The sequence below is a fragment of the Cryptomeria japonica genome, chromosome 1, assembly GCF_030272615.1.
Source record: "Cryptomeria japonica chromosome 1, Sugi_1.0, whole genome shotgun sequence".
Lineage (NCBI taxonomy): Eukaryota > Viridiplantae > Streptophyta > Pinopsida > Cupressales > Cupressaceae > Cryptomeria > Cryptomeria japonica.
Window position 1 is genome coordinate 452,114,177 of NC_081405.1, and position 21,296 is coordinate 452,135,472.

General features: G+C 37.3%; 1 protein-coding gene across 6 annotated transcripts in view; it reads left to right on the forward strand.

Annotated features, from left to right (window-relative positions):
* The window catches only part of LOC131064629 (uncharacterized), a 171,245-nt gene extending 151,642 nt beyond the window's left edge, over positions 1 to 19,603 (forward strand). For all 6 annotated transcript variants that reach the window (XM_057998825.2, XM_057998834.2, XM_057998853.2 and 3 more), the window contains one exon: positions 19,328 to 19,603. The gene's annotated coding sequence lies outside the window, so the exon portion shown is untranslated. The remainder of the gene's footprint in view (positions 1 to 19,327) is intronic.
* Positions 19,604 to 21,296: the final 1,693 nt, after the last annotated feature.

Sequence of the window (21,296 nt, forward strand, 5' to 3'; positions counted from 1 at the left end):
GAGATTTAATGGTGTTTTCATTCAAGAAACACATTGGGCTTACAAATCTTAGATTTTCAAATAGAAAAGGGCAGAATTGGAGAATATAGTTAGAGCTGATTTGAGGGCAATAGTGGCAGCAAAAAATTAAAGGGAAAAGAAAAGATTTAAGAGTTTGCTATAGTGACGTGCTACAGTACCGTTGCTATAGTGATTTGCTACAGTAACTTGCTACATTGACTGTTATTGTGAAAGTATTAATACCAGCCGTACCTATGCTGGAATATTGTGGCTACGACTAGGGGTTTCAACACATTATTTGTTGTTAAATGAACTGAGAAACCAGCAATCTAAATCTGAAATAATTTTGGAAGTGTTCTAACACATTGCGCTGCTGTATGGACTGAGAAATCAGCAAATAGACTAAAATAAATTCTATAAGTGAATTAGTATGTTGTTTCCCAGGAAGTTATGGTATGATGTTTCTACAAGTTTATGACTTTAATTTAGATTAAGAGTTGAAATCAGCCATTGTTGTTTCATGTTTTTAATCCTTCAAACACAAGCATTTCATGAACTATAAACCCCAAACACAAAACACAAAAAAATCAGAACTACAGGGCTTCTTATTACAGTGAGGAAGGCAAACTGTTTGACAAAATTACAGTGGGTGAAGGAAAAAAATAGAGGCTAGCAAGGGGGCATATTACACCAAATTTCTGTACTAACTCTTTTGCCTACGAGGATAGTCTTTGATGGATGCCACCTTGCAACATTCTTGTCAAGTGCATGGTGAAAGCATCGTTCACTCTCTTGTAATGGGCTTTGCCAGGGTAGTGTAGTTGTGTGTAGGATTCACATGCTCTTATCTCTCCAGCTCCCATTCCAACTGGACCTCTATACATTAGTCCTGCATATTCATGAGCTCTAGCTAGTGAATATATGAGGTAGGAACTAATGTAAAATGTCTTAGTGCACTGAAGCCTCTTTAATTTTATGTCAAGGTTGTTGCTTACGATTCTTGCCCAGTTGATCCTTTCTCTTCCAATTGACACTGTTTCCATGAAGTAGAACATCCAATCCTCAAATTGAAATGCTTGAGGACTTTCTGTAACGTGGTTGAGTAGAGTGATCAAATCATCAAACTCTTCCTTGAAATCAATTTTGTGCAACCTGCTAGGTACCTTTGATTTGCCGTGTCTTCTTTCAATACCCAGTACTTGTTAATGATGTCTGGGCATCTGTCGGTATCATCATCATAGATTGATTGTGCTCCTTCTTTTCTCTTATAGACTATGCTTTTGTGATCCAGAATGTGGAAGGCTTCATTGATGGCTATCTTAGATAGGTAGGCAAGTACTCTACCGTTAGGTGCTACTATTGTTCTTGTGTCAGCAACATAGTGTCTAACACACTCAACTATCAGTTCATTGCATTGGATGGTCGGAAGGAAACCTGCTGCATTTACTATCCCACTCTCAATCATCTTCTTTGAAAATCTGAATGGCCTGCTTGTGTATAAGGGACCTTGGAACTTCTTCATATTAATTTGGCCAAGATTGGTGTCTCCTATATTGCTCCAAAATGATGTGATCTTCAATTCAGGCATCACTCCTCTTGAGTCCTTGATAAGGATTTGCCTTGAGATTGCTCCTTTCTTCGGGGCTGCCATGTGGTACCTGAAAGAGGTGTCTAAGTTAGGGTTTTGATATGAGCTTAATGCATGTGAGATTGAATTTTTTTTAACTAGGGTAGTAATTCCTCAAAAGCTCACAAAATCATTAAAATCTTGATGAATTATTAAAACCCTAGATATAGCTAACCCAAGACTATCAAAATCTGAAAATAATCATCTAATCATAATGGATTTTGCATCAAAGCATGTTAAATGATCAATTCAAGGGTACCAAAGCATGATGCAAGAAGTATTTTATGACTGAATCCTCTTAAAATCCTAAACCTGAAGCTGCACCAGCATTATTCTAAGGTCTGATTTCAACAAAAATGATCAAAATAACCTGATTCCGACCTGCAAATAAGTTCTAAACTGACTGGTAACTTCAAATTCGCCTTCAATTTGGCAAAATTGCCCGTCTCAATGTGCTATCATTGTGATTAGTGCTGGTAATTACTGATTTTGATCGCCTCCTTTGATAATGCAAGATCATTGTTACTGGTGGATTGCTGTTTGCAATGGTGAAGATCATTGTCTCGAGGGTGAATTCGCTTTGTATGAGTTTGTTGATCCTTTGAATGGGATTGCTGCCTCTTGATCAAGAATCGCTGCACATGGAGAGTAATATTGTTGATTGATCGAATGGAATGATCAATCCTATCTTTATAGAGATCATGGGGTTGCATCTTTTCACTCCAAGGCCGACTTGTGGCCTTTCATTTAATGTTTTTACAATTTTGATTTTCGATGTTTAGGCCAACTTGTTCTTACCTTTGAAATTTGAAATAAAACATTTATCATAGGCGGGCCCCTCTTTCAACATTAGCGCTTAAATACATCTTCCTCCCCTTTGATCGTGGATTTTGATGATCACAAGAAGTGATCGGGTTTTTAGACATACATGGGAAGTTCAGACTTTTGAATGAGCATCGACTGTGGCACAAGGAGATTGGACTTTTGAGAGGGCATCAACTAAAAGTGGTCGGGGTTACGGAGGCATCGAATGGAAATGGTCTGACTTCTAAGGGGGCATCAATCAAAAGTGGTTGGACTCTTGCATGGTCACTGACAAGAAGAGGTCGGGTTTTTGGGTAGGCATTGACAATGCCTTCAAACTTCCTTAATGATCCATCTCGATCTCTCCTTCATCATATTTGACACAATAAACTCATCCTTCTTTCATCACTAACATAGTCATTTCCTTAGACACCTTCTTCTAACCTTGGGCGGAGATTTTAGCATGCACTGATAGTCACTCAAGGAGGTCGCAGTTTTGAGGATGTGCTAACTGGAAGTGGTTGGGGTTTTGACCCCTCACTGACAGTGAGACAAATTGTGTTAACTTCACTTGCTCAGCCACCTCAGTCTCTTCAAACATCAAGCACTTACCCTTAGAGATGTTTATCATACTATGTAAAGGGGCTTCCTCATCTAGATCAAACTTTCAGGGGATCACTATTAGTGCAAATGCGTTGATCGGACTTTTGAGACCCCACTGACTGAAAGTGGTCGGACTTTTCAGGGGCACTGATTGTGAGCTAAGGTAAGGCGGGGTTTTGGGGGATGACTGATAGTGACTCAACTTTGCTTAATTTCGTGAGTAGCAGCACTCACCTCACCACCTCAAAAGGTACCTCATCACCATCAAAGCCTTTTCATGTTGTTCAAGCCTTCATCTTGCATCAATCATCTCAATTCTCATGATTGATCTTCATACTTGCATTCATTGTCTCCATCTCTGATTATGATGATCAAATGAAATTATCATCATATATCATTCGTAGCCAAGGTGTTGAGAACTAAATCAACTCAACCTCATCTAATCTAAAGGATCTAACTGCTGCCAAACCTATCTAAAATGTAAAACTGAAAGCAAAAGAGGGGGTCCCCATTTGTGGTGGGGTGATGTGTGAAATGGTCACAACAAATCCTTTGGGTGTATGTGTGAGGAAAACTTCAGTATGGTGTTTTTGCATGATATGGTAGTTTCATGTGGAAGTCTCATGCTTTCTGAACCATGTTTTTGAAGGTATGGTGTGAAGGCTAAAAAAGTTCAGCAATGTGTATGAGATGAACTGAAAATTTGAAAGGCTTTGTGTGCACACGCTAATGCCAGCTATTGAACAAAGTATTTATTTTATGGAAGAGGTGAAGTAGAGGAGAACTTTAATTCTACAAAACGGAGATTCAAGGAATGCAAATCCTCTATAATATGTATTGAACTCAAATTCATTTAGAGGTTGCAATTATTTTTTGGTATATGATATGTATTTAACTCAAAATTTGATTTATATATGATGGAAATTAGTAACATGTTCTACAAATTAAGTGTATATGTATGTTTTGCAAGAATATTTTATGAATTATATATTTTCAAATGTTCAATAAATTTGCCAAGTTTTTGTTGATTTTTTCCCCTTTTTTTTGCCGAGTCTCAAGTTTTCAAAAATTTGGGCCAAAAGAGTTATTGTCAAGTAAGCTTTTTTTCATCTTCAACTTAAATTATTAAGCTCAAGAAGACAATACATTCACAAAGACAATAAAAAAGGTAAGACTGACCAACTAAAGACTGAAAAGGCAAGACAACCACCTAGATGGCCAAGGTGGCGAACCACTTAAAAAACAACTTAACCTATGGCTCAAGGTTTGATGGCAAGTTGGTCTCTTCTGAAGTCTGCAATCCTCTCCTTGATGATACTCTCCCTCTTTCTTGAGGGGGTGGCTTATCTTGCAGCCACTTGGTCATATGAAAATTAGTTAGACCAATCTTATCTTCTCGTCGATGATACTCTCCCTCTTTCTTGAGGGTGTGGCTTATCTTGCAGCCACTTGGTCATATGAAAATTAGTTAGACCAATCTTATCTTCTCGTCGATGATACTCTCCCTCTTTCTTGAGGGTGTGGCTTATCTTGCAACCACTTGGTCATATGAAAATTAGTTAGACCAATCTTATCTTCTCGTCGATTATATAGAGAGAGAGCGAGAGATCGAGATCTTTGTGTGTGCGTGTCTGTAGATCGAGTTTTTCAATTTCTATAATGTCGTGAAATCATCAGAGAGAGAGAGAGAGAGAGAGAGAGAGAGAGAGAGAGAGAGAGAGAGAGAGAGAGAGAGAGAGAGGAGTTAAAACTAATGTTCGGAAGAGGGATGTAACATAACCAGGCTAGTTGCTGAGCATTTTGAGCTTTCTTCGAAGCAAGCATACTAACCTCCAAGTTCATCAAGTAATTCTAATTGTTTGTCAATATATTGAGCAATTTGCTTAGGGATTTTTGTATTTCATCATTGTTGTCCTCATTTTTGTTTCCAAAAATGAAGGACCACTACGATGAAATTTTTATGAAAAAATAAAAATTATTACTCTATGGCACGCTTCTCGAGGCAGAATTTTGACTAATCCTTGGACTGGCTTAACCCTCAGTCCATTCTCGAACTACGTTTCAAATTTCGTCCAATTCTGGGTTCGTTTGCTATGCCTTTCCTTCAATTTCGGGTTTTAAAACCCAGACTGCAAGTGGAGAATTTTCTTCAAACTGCAAGTTTTAATGATATTCATTGTTGTGGTCTTTGTAGGGGAATTTTTGATCACTTACATGTGCATTTTTTATTTCAAATATGTCACTTGTAATTTATTTTAAGTTTCCCATTTAATGTTTTTATCTTTTTGTTGTTTTTTGGTCATTTTTAGTTAAAATAGGGGTTTTTTGGCTCAACTGCAAGTAAACTTGCAGTTTGTCCAAAAAACCCCTACTTTAATGGGTTTTACATGTAATAGGGATTTTAAATCCCCATTACATATGTGCAAGTGTTTTTTACTTGTTGTAGGGATTTTATTTCCCCCTTACAAGTATTTTTAAACTTGCAGTTTGTCTTTTAAAACCCGATTTTGACATAAAAGTGCATTTTTGACAATTTTAAACTTGTCATTTGTCTTTTAAAACCCGATTTTGGCTTAATGAGTGAAAAAGTGAAATTTTAAACTTGTTGTTTTATATCTAAAACCCGATTTTGAGCATGAAAAGGAAAAAGGTGCAAATCGAACTTGTCATTTTGTGTCTAAAACCCGATTTGCTTCCTTTTGAAGAAATCGAACTTGTCATTCATTTTTCAAAACCCGAAATGCAAGAGGGAAGCGATTTTGAACTTTTTCAAGGCGAAATTCGTGGATGAATCGTTGGATGAAGGAGGCGTTTTGGGTTTGCATCCTATCTTCTTGCATTTTTGGACATCTATCATGCCATTTCAAGGACAAATTCGCTGGTTTTTACCCTAAAAAACAGTAACTACGTTTTTTTTCTAACGTGCATCATTAATGCCACGATTTGAGGGGTTGAATCTTCAACGTTACACACACTCCTAAATCGTTTTTGCCTTTCTTCCTAAGGCGTGGAGGGTAAGAGAGGTTTCACACCATTTAATGGTGCATTGAATGTGTAATGTGTGATGAATGCCCCGTTTTTCACAAAAACGTGACTCTCTTGGCTGCGTGTTAAATCCTTTGGCATTAATATCTCTTCAAACACCTTTGGTGTTATCTTTCCAGCAAATACCTTGATCGTTTTGCTTCAACAAACTTGAAATTAACACTTTCATTGGCATTTTACTCTTGCAAGTTTAAGATTGCTGCCATTTTTGGGGGCATTTTCACAAAAACGTGATAAGGGTTTAATAGTTCAGTTTTGCTTCTTCATCTCAAAGAAGTATTGCATTGTTGGAGAAGCATTTTGATTTTCCAATCAAGGTATGTTCTTCCTTTCTTCTCTTATTTTTATTATTTTCTTGTTTTCTTTATTTTTCGTTATTTAATTACATTCTTCACATGTGTTGTTCTTCCCCTAAAAATTGGTTTTCATGAAACAAATCTTCCCTTTGAAATGCAATTGTTAAATTGCATTATTCTTCTCAAAATTCCATCTTAGCTTGTATTCGAGATTTTTAATCTCGATTACAAGTTCGCTGGAAATTCTTGTTCTTCCCCTACGGTTGAGGAATTTAATCATTTTTGGTTAAATTTCCAAGCTTGAAAAATGTGAAATACCTCTCTCTTGCAAATTCGTGTTTTGAAAACCGGATTACATGTTGAAAAGATCTTCCCATTTTCATGAAAATGACTATCCCGGATATTCCCATTTCTATCCATTCACGTTCCCCATATCCGCACTTTCCATTTCCATCATTTCCCGCAAGTCAAAATCCCGTTTTTCATCCGTTTCTCCATTTTCGAATTTACAAGTATACTTGTATTCGGGTTTTAAAATCCCGATTGCATGTATGTACTTTCCAACTTGTATACTTGCGAAAATTCCCCCAAGATCCGAAATTGGTCAAAGTCAAGATTTTCCCATTTCTACATGTCTTCTCTCTTCTTCTCACAAAACCGTGAAATTCAGAGATCAAAGTTTTACCCATTTGAAAAAAGAAAGAATGATATTTGCAGCTGATTATGATGTGGCCTTAACCCTTTTAAGTCTTCATCACAGCATTCCAGGTTCGCAATCAATGTCAGATTTGCCGGCATCGCCAACTCCAAAGAAAATGAAATACAAATATGATAAATACCAGAATGAGGTTACACCTTCCCAGGTCTCCTCGCCATTGGATCGCATCAGGGACACAGAAATAGGGCATGTTGATATGGCAGAATTCATTCACAGGGTAGAAGATCCACATGATAACAACTTGCAGTAGCTGTTGGACAGCCATATCCATCATGCGTCTTCTTTCCCAGTGGCTGCCCTAGAACTTGAATTTGTTCTTGCATGCGCCCATCATTTTGACAAAGAGTCAAGAGTCATAAAAAATGATGATGGTGAAGCCATAATTCGTCTTGATGCGGATACAATCGAGAAGGTCTTCAAAATACCTCCTGCACCTGTTTACATGGAAATCACCAAAGAAAGTGCCGCAGAGTATTATGTGAAAAGAGAAAAAGATTGCAAGCGCCACATCAATAGGTGGATTCATGAGCCACGTCCTTCCTTCTCAAGATGGGCAAAGTTGTACCGTTGTGATTTCAAGTGGGAGATAGGAGACACCATCACTCTTCTCAGCAGAATGTTAGGCCTTGAGCACTCTAATGTCTTTGAGCCATGGATGTATCAATTCATCATGTTCATACGGCAGTCGCATCACATTTCATGGGGTGAAATCATCAGCGATGCTTTGTGCGAACAACTTGCAGCGGTTCCTACCACTATGACCTTCTTTATGAATTCTTATTTGGTATATTTAGTAGCATCACTTAGACACTTTCCAGGTCTTTCTACCAAGGGTGATCGCTCTCTCATACCAGTTTGGGAATATTATGACCAGCTGCCTTTGAAACCTAGCAGACTACATTTCAGAAGAGTCCAAGACGCATTCTTTGGATATTTTATGTGTCAGTTTGACATGGATCTCAGAAATAAGCGAGTATCAGATGAGGCATGGGTCAAGGTATCTGAGTATGGGTGCTTATTCCTGCAATTTCCCACCTTCACCTACATGAGGATTGGGTGCTATGATGGACAACCATACATGCTACCAAGATACCCGACCGATAGGATAATTCTTATGGAGTTGGGTAGACAGATTATGGCTGTTCATACTCTTCAGTCTGCTAGACACAAGGTTGGAATGGGGATCTCCAGCACAAATCCGTTGAAAATTGGTCGATACTCCCTTGTCACATCTGTGAAGGCTAAGGCCATGGAGGTTGAATTGCAGGAAATCAAGCTTAAGAGGTTCAAACCTAGAGCTGATTTTGATTATAGAGGTATGAAGGAAAAGATCAAAAAATCCTTTGTACATGTTCATCGCATTGAAGACATCTGGGCAGATCTCCGCACAGAAGCTGAAGTCCTGAAGATGGATTACTGCAGGCTCACTGTTGAGCAAATTGTTGACTTGAACTTGGCAGATATCCCACAAGGGATGATTGATGATGGGCGTATACTTGATCCTGAATACACTTCACGGAGGGTTGAGGAAGCTCCACTTCCTTTGATCCAATGGTCACATAAAGAGTGCGTCTCCATTCTTGACAGATTTCAGCCTATCTTGGCCAACACTAACGCATGGTTGAAAAGCAATGCTGTTAGACTTATCAAAATCAAGGTTGGTAAAGAAGATGATTCTACAGGGCCTCTTGGACGAAAGTCTGAGATTCAGATTGATAATAAGGAGGGTGCTTCATCTTCAAGCACAAGGATCAAGTTACGAGTTAGTCGTGCAGTAGTGCTTCCTCCTGAGGAGACAACTACTCGTGGGAAGGAGAAATCACGGTTCCATGTTCGGGTGATCGATCTGGATAATCCAGAAGAGGGGCAGCAATCTGATGATGCGCCTAAGTTTCCAGTTTCAGACACGCCTCATGAGGTCATTCCTCCAATTTCTATTGAGACGCCTCTTTCTCCTCCTGATTTGCTCATTGATGAGTCTCCTCAGAACGCAGTTCCCATTTCAACATACGGGCCTTCTCCTGAGCAACAACGAGAAAGTGTGTTGGAAGTTCCTGAAGATAATCCCACTTGCATTCAGTTATCAGAAATTGATACTTCCACTTCTGGTTTTGAAGAATTCATGAGGCAATCTTCATGTCCGTTGGTAACTGAGCAAAACATAGTCGCTATTCAAACAGATATTCCTCCCAGGGTGACCACAGTGATTCAAACAGAAACTGCTTCTCCTTTGCCTACAGCTGTTACAGGAAGTGAGTTGATGACTTTGCCTCTATGGCTTAGTTCTTTCACCCCGAAAAGAAAGAAGCAAGAGATCTCACCTGATGCCTTTGACTACCAGCAACTCAAACAGTCCAGATCCAAAGTTGCTAAGAAGGCGAAGACTATTTCCAGGGTAACTGTTGATAGCAACAAGATGAAAGTAGCTGAAATTGTGGAACCTATTGCTGATAAACCACTTGATGAAATGTCAGCTGCTGATTATAAGGTTACAAGGGTAGAATTGGGCAAGCAAACACATGAAGTCATTAAACATGATGCTCAGTTTTCTGTTGCTTCACTAGTGCAAAGGTGTGACGATCTTCTTGCAAAGAAAGACAAGCTAGAAGAAGAAAACCGACAGCTCATTGCAGCCATCAATAAAATCACAAAACCTGCTGCTGAAGGGAGTAACTCCATAGGTTCTTCCGGTTCCCAAAAATCGATTCGTGGAGTGGAAAGGGCTGCTCAAAAAGTACAAGCACTAGATTCCTGGATTGATCAGCTTCATGATCAATGCGTGCAAGTGATAAAAGACATTTTTCAAATAATGTCTAAGCTGGAAACCATTGAGGAGAAATTGGATCAGACTTCTAACACTTTCAAAAAGAATCTGGAAAGTGTTGAGAAAAGTCTGGCAATCTGGCGTACCATGCCCCAACAACAGCTGAGTATTTTGCAGGAGCACGCCATCATCTCTTCCAGGGTCATGTACTTGGAATTTGAGGAACTCATGGAAAACAAAACCCTTGTTCTTAAGTCCCTCATCGAAGAGATCAGTGATGCAAGGAGATTCCGGAATGAAGTTTATCAAGGTATTGTCTCACATTGTGAAAGGGCCTCTTGCAATATAGTAAGTCAGGATGGAGAGCTAATTCCAGAAGAAGAAGTTCTTGCGAACTTACAGATGAGGATTCATGGTGAATGGAGGAGTGAACAATTCTCGGCAGTTTCAATTCAAGCATTGATGAAACATCAAGCCTTTTTGCATGAGATCCAGTCCATCCTGGATAGAGACAATTCCGCGCTCCTCCGCTGTCACGACACTATTGTGAAGACTATGGTAGTTGCTAAGAACACTCATGAACCGAATCCCGAGGAACTACAAGCGAGCATCCGGAAATTTCAAGGATTCATGTCTTCACAAAAGGCAACCTAAGTGTTTTTCAACACTTAGTTGAATTTTCTCTCTTTTGTAATCTTTAATTGTAATTTCGTTTTGACAAGTTACATGTAAAAGTAATTTTTGTAAAATACAAGTTACACATTACTTGTACTTTTGTAATTACATGTAAGGCAACTACAAGTTATGTCCGATTAGGACTGTTGTTGGAATAAGTCTTAGTTAGTTAGAGTAACTCTTAGTTAATTAATGAAGTCTCAGTTATTTATTGAAGGAGTCTTGGTGGTTGAGAGAATCTCTCAAGTTAGTTAGGATCCTCCCACCTTTTTCTCAAGGCTCCTCTTCTATAAATACTTGAGAGGTCCATTGTAAATATATCTTTTGGGAAAGCAAGCAAAAACTCTGCCAAATTTACAGCAAGAAGTCTTTGAGCTTATTTATGTGGATTGAAAGTTTTTGAAGAATAATAAAGAAGGATTACTCAAGTTTTGAGTCTTTGAGCTACATGTTTGAGTTTGAATCTTTTTATTTCTTCTATGCAAAGTGTTTCTAAAGGAGCTTAGTCCAATCTGATTTGAAGTCTTTGAGCTGCAAGTAGAGAAGATTAATTAAAATAGGAAACTCTCTTGAAGGAGCAGCAAGTCTTTGAGCTTGCGTCCATTCTTGAGGAAAATTATTGTTTGATAAGAAATAGCAGCAAGTCTTTGAGCTCGCATTATTTCTTGTCTTTATGTTGAAAGAATAGATTATTCCTGTCTTTGAGCTGTTATCTTTTATTCGTTGTAAATTTTAGTATAGCAAAGGGTAGATAGGACTTCCAATAGTCAAGTCTTTGAGCTTGATATTGCTGTCCCGTCCCGAAGGAAGTGACGGAAGTCTTTGCGCTTTCAGGAAACTTCATTTCCTTTCTCTCATTTCACTTGAAAGTAATTACTGCTGTTCATATTCAATCGCTATCCTTTTCTATGAAGAGAAAAGGATATTGTCTTTCTTGAAGAAAGAAGGAAGACTGCTGTCCCATCCTATTTTTATTTCAGTTTTAGTTAGATAGGGGGAGCCTTCCCTTAATTAGGAGAGTTTTTACTCGTGTGCTGTGGTTGAAACCACAATTTTGTATATTTCCCCCAAGTGTACAAAATTTTCAACCAACAATCATGTTGTCATAACCTTGTGCACGACAAGACTCTCCATTAGATTGAATTTCGTACAAATAGTCAAGTTGTTCCTTAAATATACATGCACACTGCATGTTGCAACCTAATTCCATTGAGTTTTGATGTTAATAAATGTTTGGAGTGTTGCCTATACCCTAAGGACTCAATTCCCACTTTGGTCTCTATAAATGGTGTGGGCACTAGTTGATCCTCATTAAACCCTCAACTACCTTCTCTTCCAGCGACAACACAACCCATTGGATTGGACTCACCTCTATAAAAACCCATCTTATCACCATAATGTCCCAACTATCATTACTAAAATTCTTACCAACAAGGCATTCAAGGCCTGTTTCTTTCTCAATTGTTTTTCATGGCATGATCAAATTCTTCAACCATTGGCTCAACTTGCTTTTGCATTGTTTTGGTGAGCCAAACCCCATCAAATTTTATCACAAGCCAGTGGTGTCAGCTTTCTGCTGCTCAAATCAATGGCTGCAAGCATTTGTGAGCTCAAGAAATTCTCACAAATCACCTCACATTTAATTGGATAATGTCATGTGTCCTTTACTTTCTCCTCTGACCTATTTTCTTCAAATCCTAATGGTAAAAACTTAGTAATCCATGTACTCGCTCTTCTTCAAATATGGTCCAGACACACCAAGCCAAGTGTCCATTAAGAGCTGATTACTTACCTTTTGGATCTGCTCTCAATTCCTTAAAAGGCACATAGGTTTGACGACTTGCATTGATTGTTGTATGATTTTATTCTAGGGGTAAAAATGAGCCACTACCTTTTGTCGTTTTTCCAATGTGAATAGAAATTGGACAAGTAGTGATCAGAAGAAAATTTGAAATAGTTGAAAAAATATTTTCATATTTTTAAAAAGTTTTTGTAGACATTAGTAAATGGCATTTTTGAAGGCCTTCAGGGCATTTTTAACCCTTGAAAGTGGCGAAAGCATGTCCTTTCGGTTTTTCACCTACAAATCTTGGAGACCTTTCCAACGAGTTAAACGACTCGTAATTTCGAGTGTTGTGCAGAAAGTTATGCCTAGTTAAAGTTAGTACAAATTTTATATAGTTTTTTTGAAAAATTGCATAGTTTTAGATTTTATTATGTAAATAAACCTGATATGACTATTGGTTTTTCGATTCTCAAGGAGTTGTTGGTGAGCCTTGGAATCCCTTGGACTACTATATGTTGGATTTTCGAATTGAATACAATACTTTTTTTGGCTTGCTTCAATTCTAAGCTCTCCTGTTTATGTAACAAAATTTACAATACCACAGGTTCTCACCCAGGTGTTGTCATCCAAATCCATAATTCGGATCAGTGGTATCAGAGCAAGTTCGCTCCTGTATGTCATATCACACGCGATCAACATATCAAAGATTGGGGTTGGAAACAAGGAATCCTTCAGACTACCTTCCTTTGAGATGCACACGATCGCAAATGGCTAAGTTGCAAACTGATGAAGACATTAAAGCATTGGTTGCAGATGCACTAACAAAACAACGTGAAGAAATGATGGAGCAGTTCAAGCAAATGCTGGAAAGTCATGGGTCACAAGTAAACCCATCATTCACAGGGTATACGCCATTCAAGGTGCAAGTGAATTTTGATATACCCACATTTCAAGGAAAGATCGACGCAGATGTTGTTGATGATTGGGTTTCAAAACTGGAAAGGTATTTCTCTGTCAATCAGTTCTCAGATGAAGAGAAGATAACTTTCGCTCTCCTCAAAGCTGAAAATCATATGAAAGATTCGTGGGAAGCGAAGTTAGCATCCAAGGCAGTAGAAAATGGCAGTACTTTTATCTTTGATAAAAAATCCACATTGGGAGAATTCATGGAGCACATAAAGGAAGAATATTTTCCTATTGATACAAATGAACATAAATATATGCAGTGGCAATTGCTTCGACAGAAAAAAGGACCAAACTGTTCAGGAATATACTAATATGTTTCATGCCTTAGCAGTAAAGCTTGGCATCAAAGGTTGTGAGAAGCACCGAGTTTTGAAATATTAGAGTGGACTCCACAGGTATATCCAAACCGAAATGGAATTCCAGAACATAGAGGCTTTACCTAGTGCATATAAATTTGCTACCAAAATTGAGGAGAAATTGAAACAGAAAGGAAGGAGGGATAACTTCGCAAACAACAGATGGAAGGGTGAAAGTGGCAAAACTACATGGAAACAAACCTCAAAGGAACCCTCTCCCAATTCACCAACAAAAAAGACGTGGAGTATGAAGAAGACACAAGAGATCGATATGTGGTGTGAATTCCATAAGAGTCCCTCTCATAATACAAAAGATTGCAGAACCATGAAAAGCTTAATGATGGAGATGCATGAGGACAAGGCAGAATCTAAGGTGGCAGAAACTTGTACAAAAGAAAACCCTGAACAGGTCATTGAGGCTGACCCATATGCAACGGTAGCTACTACAAAGATATTGCCCCGGGAGGATGAGGAGAGATTGTTCCATTCACAGATGTGGGTCGGAGGAAAAGCCCTGCACTTTATCGTTGATAGCGGAAGTCAAAAGAACCTAATATCAGCAGAAACTGTGAAGAGACTGAATCTAAAAACAACTACCCACCCGCAACCCTATTCAATGGGATGGGTAAGTCAAGGGAGAGATATCCAGGTGCACTAGCAGTGTCGCCTTTCATACTCCATAAAGCCTTTCAAAGATGAGGTAATCTGTGACGTGGCTCCTTTAGATGTTTGTGATGTTCTGTTGGGACAACCATATATGGACCAGCGACATGGTGTTTATGAGTCCAGGCTTCGCAGCGTGACGATCAGATTAGGTGAGCAGAAATACCGAATACCAGAGGTAAGCCCTGCATACACTACGTCTTTGATTAATGCCAAGCAATGTAAGAGGTTGGTTGCCAAAACGGGAACATTCATATTATTGATGATTCGTTCTGAAGAAGAAAGGAAATCAGTTTATAATTCCCATGCCATCACAAACACCACAACACTGCAGCAAAGATCAATGGATCAAATTTTGAGGAAATATGAAAATCTGTTTAAGTTACCAACTGGGGTACCTACACACTGCCAAGTGAGACGCACTATTGATTTGATACCGGGAACTCCATACCGATTGAACCATTCTACTGTAGGTCAGTATTAGAGAATAATGAGATTAAGAGGCCTCTAAATCAGTCCTTGCGGGGGGGGACACAAGCCAAGTTTAAATGGACAAATGCTCAACAAGAAGCATTCGAGAGGCTAAAACGAAGGTTATGTTCTGCACCAGTTTTATCTCTTCTTGACCTGCAACAATCATTTGAAATACAAACAGATGCATCAGAATATGCTCTAGGGACAGTCCTCATGCAACATGGTCATCCAGTTGCATATCACAGTCATACTTTTTTTGATACAGTGTGTCGGTATGCCACTTACGACAAGGAACTGTATGCTATTGTTCAAGCCTGTAAGAAGTGGAAACATTACATTTTGGGTAAGGAGACCGTCATCCACACAGATCACAAACCTCTTCAATTTTTGCAAACACAAGGGAAGTTGCGGAATGATCGATATCAACGATGGTCAGCTTATCTTCAACAATTTCACCTCAACTTTCACCACAAGAAGGGAAGCACTAACAGAGTAGCAGACTGCTTGAGCAGACCCCCAATTGCAGCCATAAGTATGGTTTTGAACTCATGTGGTCATCAAACTGAAGCCTGGGCTGTCTTGTATGAGAACGATGTTCAATTTGCAGATGTTTATAATCAATTGGTGAAGGGAAATCAAGTGAATGACTTCTATTTTCAAGATGGAATGCTTTGTCACCTTGGCCAAATCTGTGTGCCCAATGCAGAACGCAAAAAGTTGATATGGGAAGCTCAGTACAGTAAGGTTGTTGGTCATTTTGGTATAGGTAAGACTACTACTATACTTCAGAGGTATTTCTATTGGCCAAAGTTGTGAAATGATGTTTTGTCATGTATTCAAGCTTGTACCGCATGTGCTATTGCTAAGCCTGCCAATCATAAACTTGGGTTGTATTCACCACTTCCTATTCCTGAAAAACCTTGGCATTCAGTTTCTATGGACTTTATATCTGGTCTTCCCACCATAAAAAGAGGTCATGATTGTGTGTATGTTGTTGTATATAGGTTCTCAAAAATGGCAGTAATAGTGGCATGCAAAAAAATAATTTCTGCAGAGGACACTGCAAAGCTCTTCTTTGAATACATCTGGGTTCATTTTGGTCTGCTGAATACCATTATCTCGGATAGGGACATGAGGTTTCTTAGTAAGTTCTGGTCTACACTATGGGAAAAGATGGACACAAATTAACAAAGTCTACTGCTTTCCACCCTCAAATAGATGGCCAAACAGAGGTAGTAAATCGGATGATCATACACATCCTACGAATGTACCACTCAAAACATCCCCGCACATGGGATGAAAGTCTTCCATAAGTTCAACATAGCTATAACAGGGCAATTCACAGTTCAACTGGTCACAACCCATTTGAGGTTTGTCTTGGTTATCAGCCACTTGCACCCATCGATGTTGTCATACCACTTATTCAACCTGATTTGGTTCCACGTGTTGGTAAGGCAGCTCGGTTCATTGATATAATTCATCATCTGCAACAACAATTTCATGAAATCTTGGAACACACCAATAATAAATATAAGGACAGACATGATGAGCATCGCAGTCCTCATAATTTTCAAGACGAGGACAAGGTATGGTTGCATATCCAGAAGGAATGATTGCAGGGTGCCAATAGGAAGCTTCATCCTCTGCGTTACGGGTCATACACAATCATCAAGCAAGTTGGTGATAATGCTTTCGAGCTTAATTTTCCTCCATTTCTGGGTCTTCATCCAGTCTTCAATGTGGAACTCTTGAAGCCATATTTTCCTCCACTATTAGATGTTGCAGATGTGGCAGAAACAATCTCCACTACAGAATTGAATCCAAATGCAGCTACCTCATTCCAATACAATCAGATTGTGGACACCATGGTGAAAACACTCAAACAACAACAGATTTACTTGTACAAAGTGGTTCGAGCAGGGCAGATTGCTCAACAAGGAAAGTGGTTTACTAGAGAGCAGCTTCAAGAACGTTTTCCTCATCTCATTCAGAGTGTTGATGCAATGGGGCCCATTGCTTTCCAAGGGAGAAGTAATGATCAGAAGAAAATTTGAAATAGTTGAAAAAATATTTTCATATTTTTAAAAGTTTTTTTAGACATTAGTAAATGGCATTTTTGAAGGCCTTCGGGGCATTTTTAGCCCTTAAATGAGTTAAACGGCTTGTAATTTCGAGTCATGTGCAGAAAGTTATGCCTAGTTAAAGTTAGTACAAATTTTATATAGTTTTTTGAAAAAAATACATAGTTTTAGATTTTATTATGTAAATAAACCTGATATGGCTGTTGGTTTTTCGATTCTCAAGGAGTTGTTGGTGACCCTTGGAATCCCTTGGACTACTATATGTTAGATTTTCGAATTGAATACAATACTTTTTTGGCTTGCTTCAATTCTAAGCTCTCCTGTTCATGTAACAAAATTTACAATACCGCAGGTTCTCACCCAAGTGTTGTCATCCGAATCCATAATTCGGATCAAGTAGTTAATTCCTACGATGAAGATTTTCCCTGTACATTCTTTGAGTATACATAGGGGCCCCACCTTACTCGAGTCATTGGAACACTTTACCAACAATTGCTTGTTCTTCATGACACTGTGTCACCCATGGGCATCCATTTACCTACATAATGACCATTAAGATTAAGAGACAAACCATTAAGCTCTTTACTAACCTCGCGAACTTGCCACTTCATTTGTCAAGCAACAACAAAATTCAATGGTGCATATTGATCGACGCATGATCAACACTTTGGGGAAAAATAATAAGACTTGAAATGTATGTCATTGCCTTTGATTGTTTTGTTGAAGTAAATAGGATTTTGACTAATTGGAGATTGACAGTTATTGAGCTTGGGAGACTATCTTTGCATTTGCTCAATCTTAACTCGTATGCTTACGAGATGTGGCATTACTTTGATCCATGATTACCCTCATTACTTTCCACTTGTTTTAGCAAGACCAACTACAATTTACCACTTGTCCTATCTTCTATTGAAATGCTTCAAGCTATATGCCAAATGTACTAATGATGCAGACGCCTTAGTGGATCCTGAAGATGTGGACAACTCAGTGGATATGAACAGGGGCACATCCCACTATTCTTAGTCAATATTCACACTCTAGTAATTGGTTACCAAGAAAACACGAAACACTTGAGTGATTTGTGTTTGTTTATAACAAGTTAAGGAACAAGTAAATTGAAAGGAGTTAAGGATTTTAGAACGAGGTCACCATGGATGCAAACTAGGAGCTCAACAAAGAAGAAATCATGAGGCAAAGAATAAAATATAGGGACACATGTCTTGAAGCTTGACAAAAGCTCAAAATGAAAACCCATTTAAAGTATCTCGAATTAGTTATTGACAGGAAGGGGAACAAAACAATACAGTAAGCTACGAAAAGGGTTTCTCAGGTTGGGTGTCCACACCCCCAAAGTGTAGTAGATTAACCATAGTAGATGTATCAAGATTCTAGGCAAGCATGGTGTTTCATGTGCCAAAATTTGGACACTAATTGTGAAGCTAAAGGAGGGTGCTAGCAATTTAATGGTAGGTTCCAAAGACTAGGTAAGGAGGTGCCCAAATTCATTTAAGGAGAATGGATAGGTGAAAATTTGAAGATGGTGTAGTTGAAAATTTCATTTCAATCTCCTGTTCATGAAAATCCAATATTTATTATTTTGTTGCAATAAATAAATTACAAACTATTTGGAATTTAAGATTGATATGAACTGGTTAAATATAATGTTTTTTTATTATAAAAGCAACAAAACAAGGGTGCCGACCCAATACAATCACAGGTCAATAGGTCATTTACAACAGGTCATGAACAGATTACGAACAACAAAACATTGGCCATAATAGACCTCTTACTGATAGTACAGCTAGTGACCCACATCAAGGGTGGTTAACTATAATGTTCTGCGTTAGGAATTAAATAATATTATTTATTAGAAGATGGAAAGTTATGTTTATTTTCTGGTGTTTTTTCCTTTAAATAGTAATTTCTGAAGTTAAAATTGTAGGGATCTTGAATTTTTTTAAATCAATTTAGTGTAATGTAATATGTTTTTGTTTGTTAGTATTTATGTGTTCAAAAGGTGTTCAAGATTTACTAAGATTCAAGTTTAAAGTCTGTAAGACAAAAAAAATCAATTTTATATAACTTGTGAAAGTTAACACCAAAATTCAGGTATCGATGTTCTTTTGGATCATAGTATTGCCTACATAAGAATGATTTCACTTTTTATATTTTTAAAATATTCTAGATATGTATAAGTGTGTTGAGGATTCTTTCCCCCTAATTATGTATTGATCAAGTTTGTATGCTTTTTCAATATGAATGTTGATTTGGTTAATTTTATTAGAATTATGCAAAAATATTAATGTTAATTATAAATTACATCAAAATGACATAAAAATTAGATTTTGAGTTTCTAACTTTTTTTCTTTATCAACTAAAAACTCATTTTTGAAAATATTATTATTTTACACCTTTGAATTTGTGAATTTTTTTCAAGCTACTAAAAATATTTTGAATTGTATTTTGCAGAGTAACATATACATGTTATAGACCTTGTACATAAACCTTCACTCAAAAATGCCTTTATTCTCAAATGTTGTTAACATAAAAATGTTGTATTTCATGTGTGCCAAGGACCATAGAGGAGGAAATTTAGGTTGAAGGTCTTTGGTATGCATACCCAACTAAAATGTTGACTTTTAACTTATACACTAAGAAAAAAATAGTAGTTGGTGACACAATCAACCACATCTTTGTAATTTCACTAACTTCATTTGATTAATTAAAACCAAGTAATTGGCTTTTCCCACTTCTCAAAGGTTTCTCAAATGTAATTTACTTACATGATGCTATTTAATTAAGCGTAGGTTATTTTCATAGTATGATTGAATGCTTATTTAAAAATAAATAAATAAAATTTTAATTTATTTTATATTATTCCTCCAATCACTTTAAAAAGGATTTTAAAAGTATCCCTCTCTTTATTAAATTGTGTTTATTTATACAACTAGATACGTTACAAGGTTCAAATATTAATCAAAGGTCTAGCTTCAATGAGTTTTAAGGCTTTCTTAACAATTGACTATATGATTTTAAAACAATCTTTCTTTTACTAAAATTAATCATGACTTTTTTGAAACATATATTACAGTCAAAATTATGATGAAAGATAAATGAATTATTTACATTTGTATTAATTGACAATTTGAGAAAGACTAAATGATATGAATTATCCTACCAAGTGTGTACCTATCTATAGATAAATGCCATTAATAGAATCAATGATATAAAATAAAATGTCATAAAAGAAAAAGAAAAAAGCTTAGAAAACAAAAGACACAAAGTGTCAAGTTCTTGCCAATAGTGTGGTTAGTTTAGAGTAGAAAATATAAAAGAAGGAAGAAAAAATATGGAGAGATAGAGATAGAGAGACATTAAGAGATATAGATATAAAGATCTATGAAGGAAGAGTGGGAGAGAGAAGTGGGAGACATGTCTAGAGACAAAGGAGAGGGAGGAAAATAGAGAGGTATAGAGGAAGAGGAAGAGGAAGAGATATAAAGAGATATAGATGGTAAGATAGAGTAATAGAGAGATAGAAATATAAGAAGATATGAGAGAGAGAGAGAGAGAGAGAGAGAGAGAGAGAGAGCTATGCCAATTTTTGTTAGGGTTATTATCCTCTCACTAAATATAGCAAACTACATTCTTGTACTTTGTGAAAAATTATCATATTGTAATTATTAATTGTTAGTTTCTATTTGCAATAAATTTATTTGTTTAGTACAATGAGCTTTAAATAATCACCTTGTGAAGCAGGTATTAGCTTAATTATTTGCAATAATAAATGACACTCATTCTCCTCCTAAGGACAATTGAAATGATAAAGTAATCGGAGGTCTAAGGCTATTCCATATAATGTATAATAATAAAAAAACTTAACTATATATTTTTAATAAACTGTATATACATATTTTTTTATATTGCATATAAGGAGTTAACCGTTACAAAAAAACTGACATTACTATTATCTTATTGACTCCGACTAAGTGTACATATGGATCGCTGATCCAGAAAAAACTATAGAAGTCTATAAACAAAACTATACAAGACTATGCATATATTTGTAATGCGTAATATCCAGAGCACATGGGTGAGGTAAAGGATTGGAGAAGCCAGATCAAATCTGCTCATGGTCCTGATAGGCCTCCATCTAGGTCATCCACCCCAGAGGGTCTTCCATCCACATAGCCTGCTTACCCTCAAGTAGTTGGCTAAGCATCTGAATGTGTTCCTTCATCGGGTCTCTGATTTTCCCAATCTCCAACCCAAGGCTCTCAATTGCTAGATCAATAGACTGGTGTTCTCCTGCGACTTGTCTCCACTTGTACCCATTCTCCAACTCATGTAAGAACATCTTGGCTTGTCCGTCTTTCGGGAATCTAAGGAATTTGTTCTTCTCAATGTTCATTGTAACAACAACCTGCAAAAAAATGCG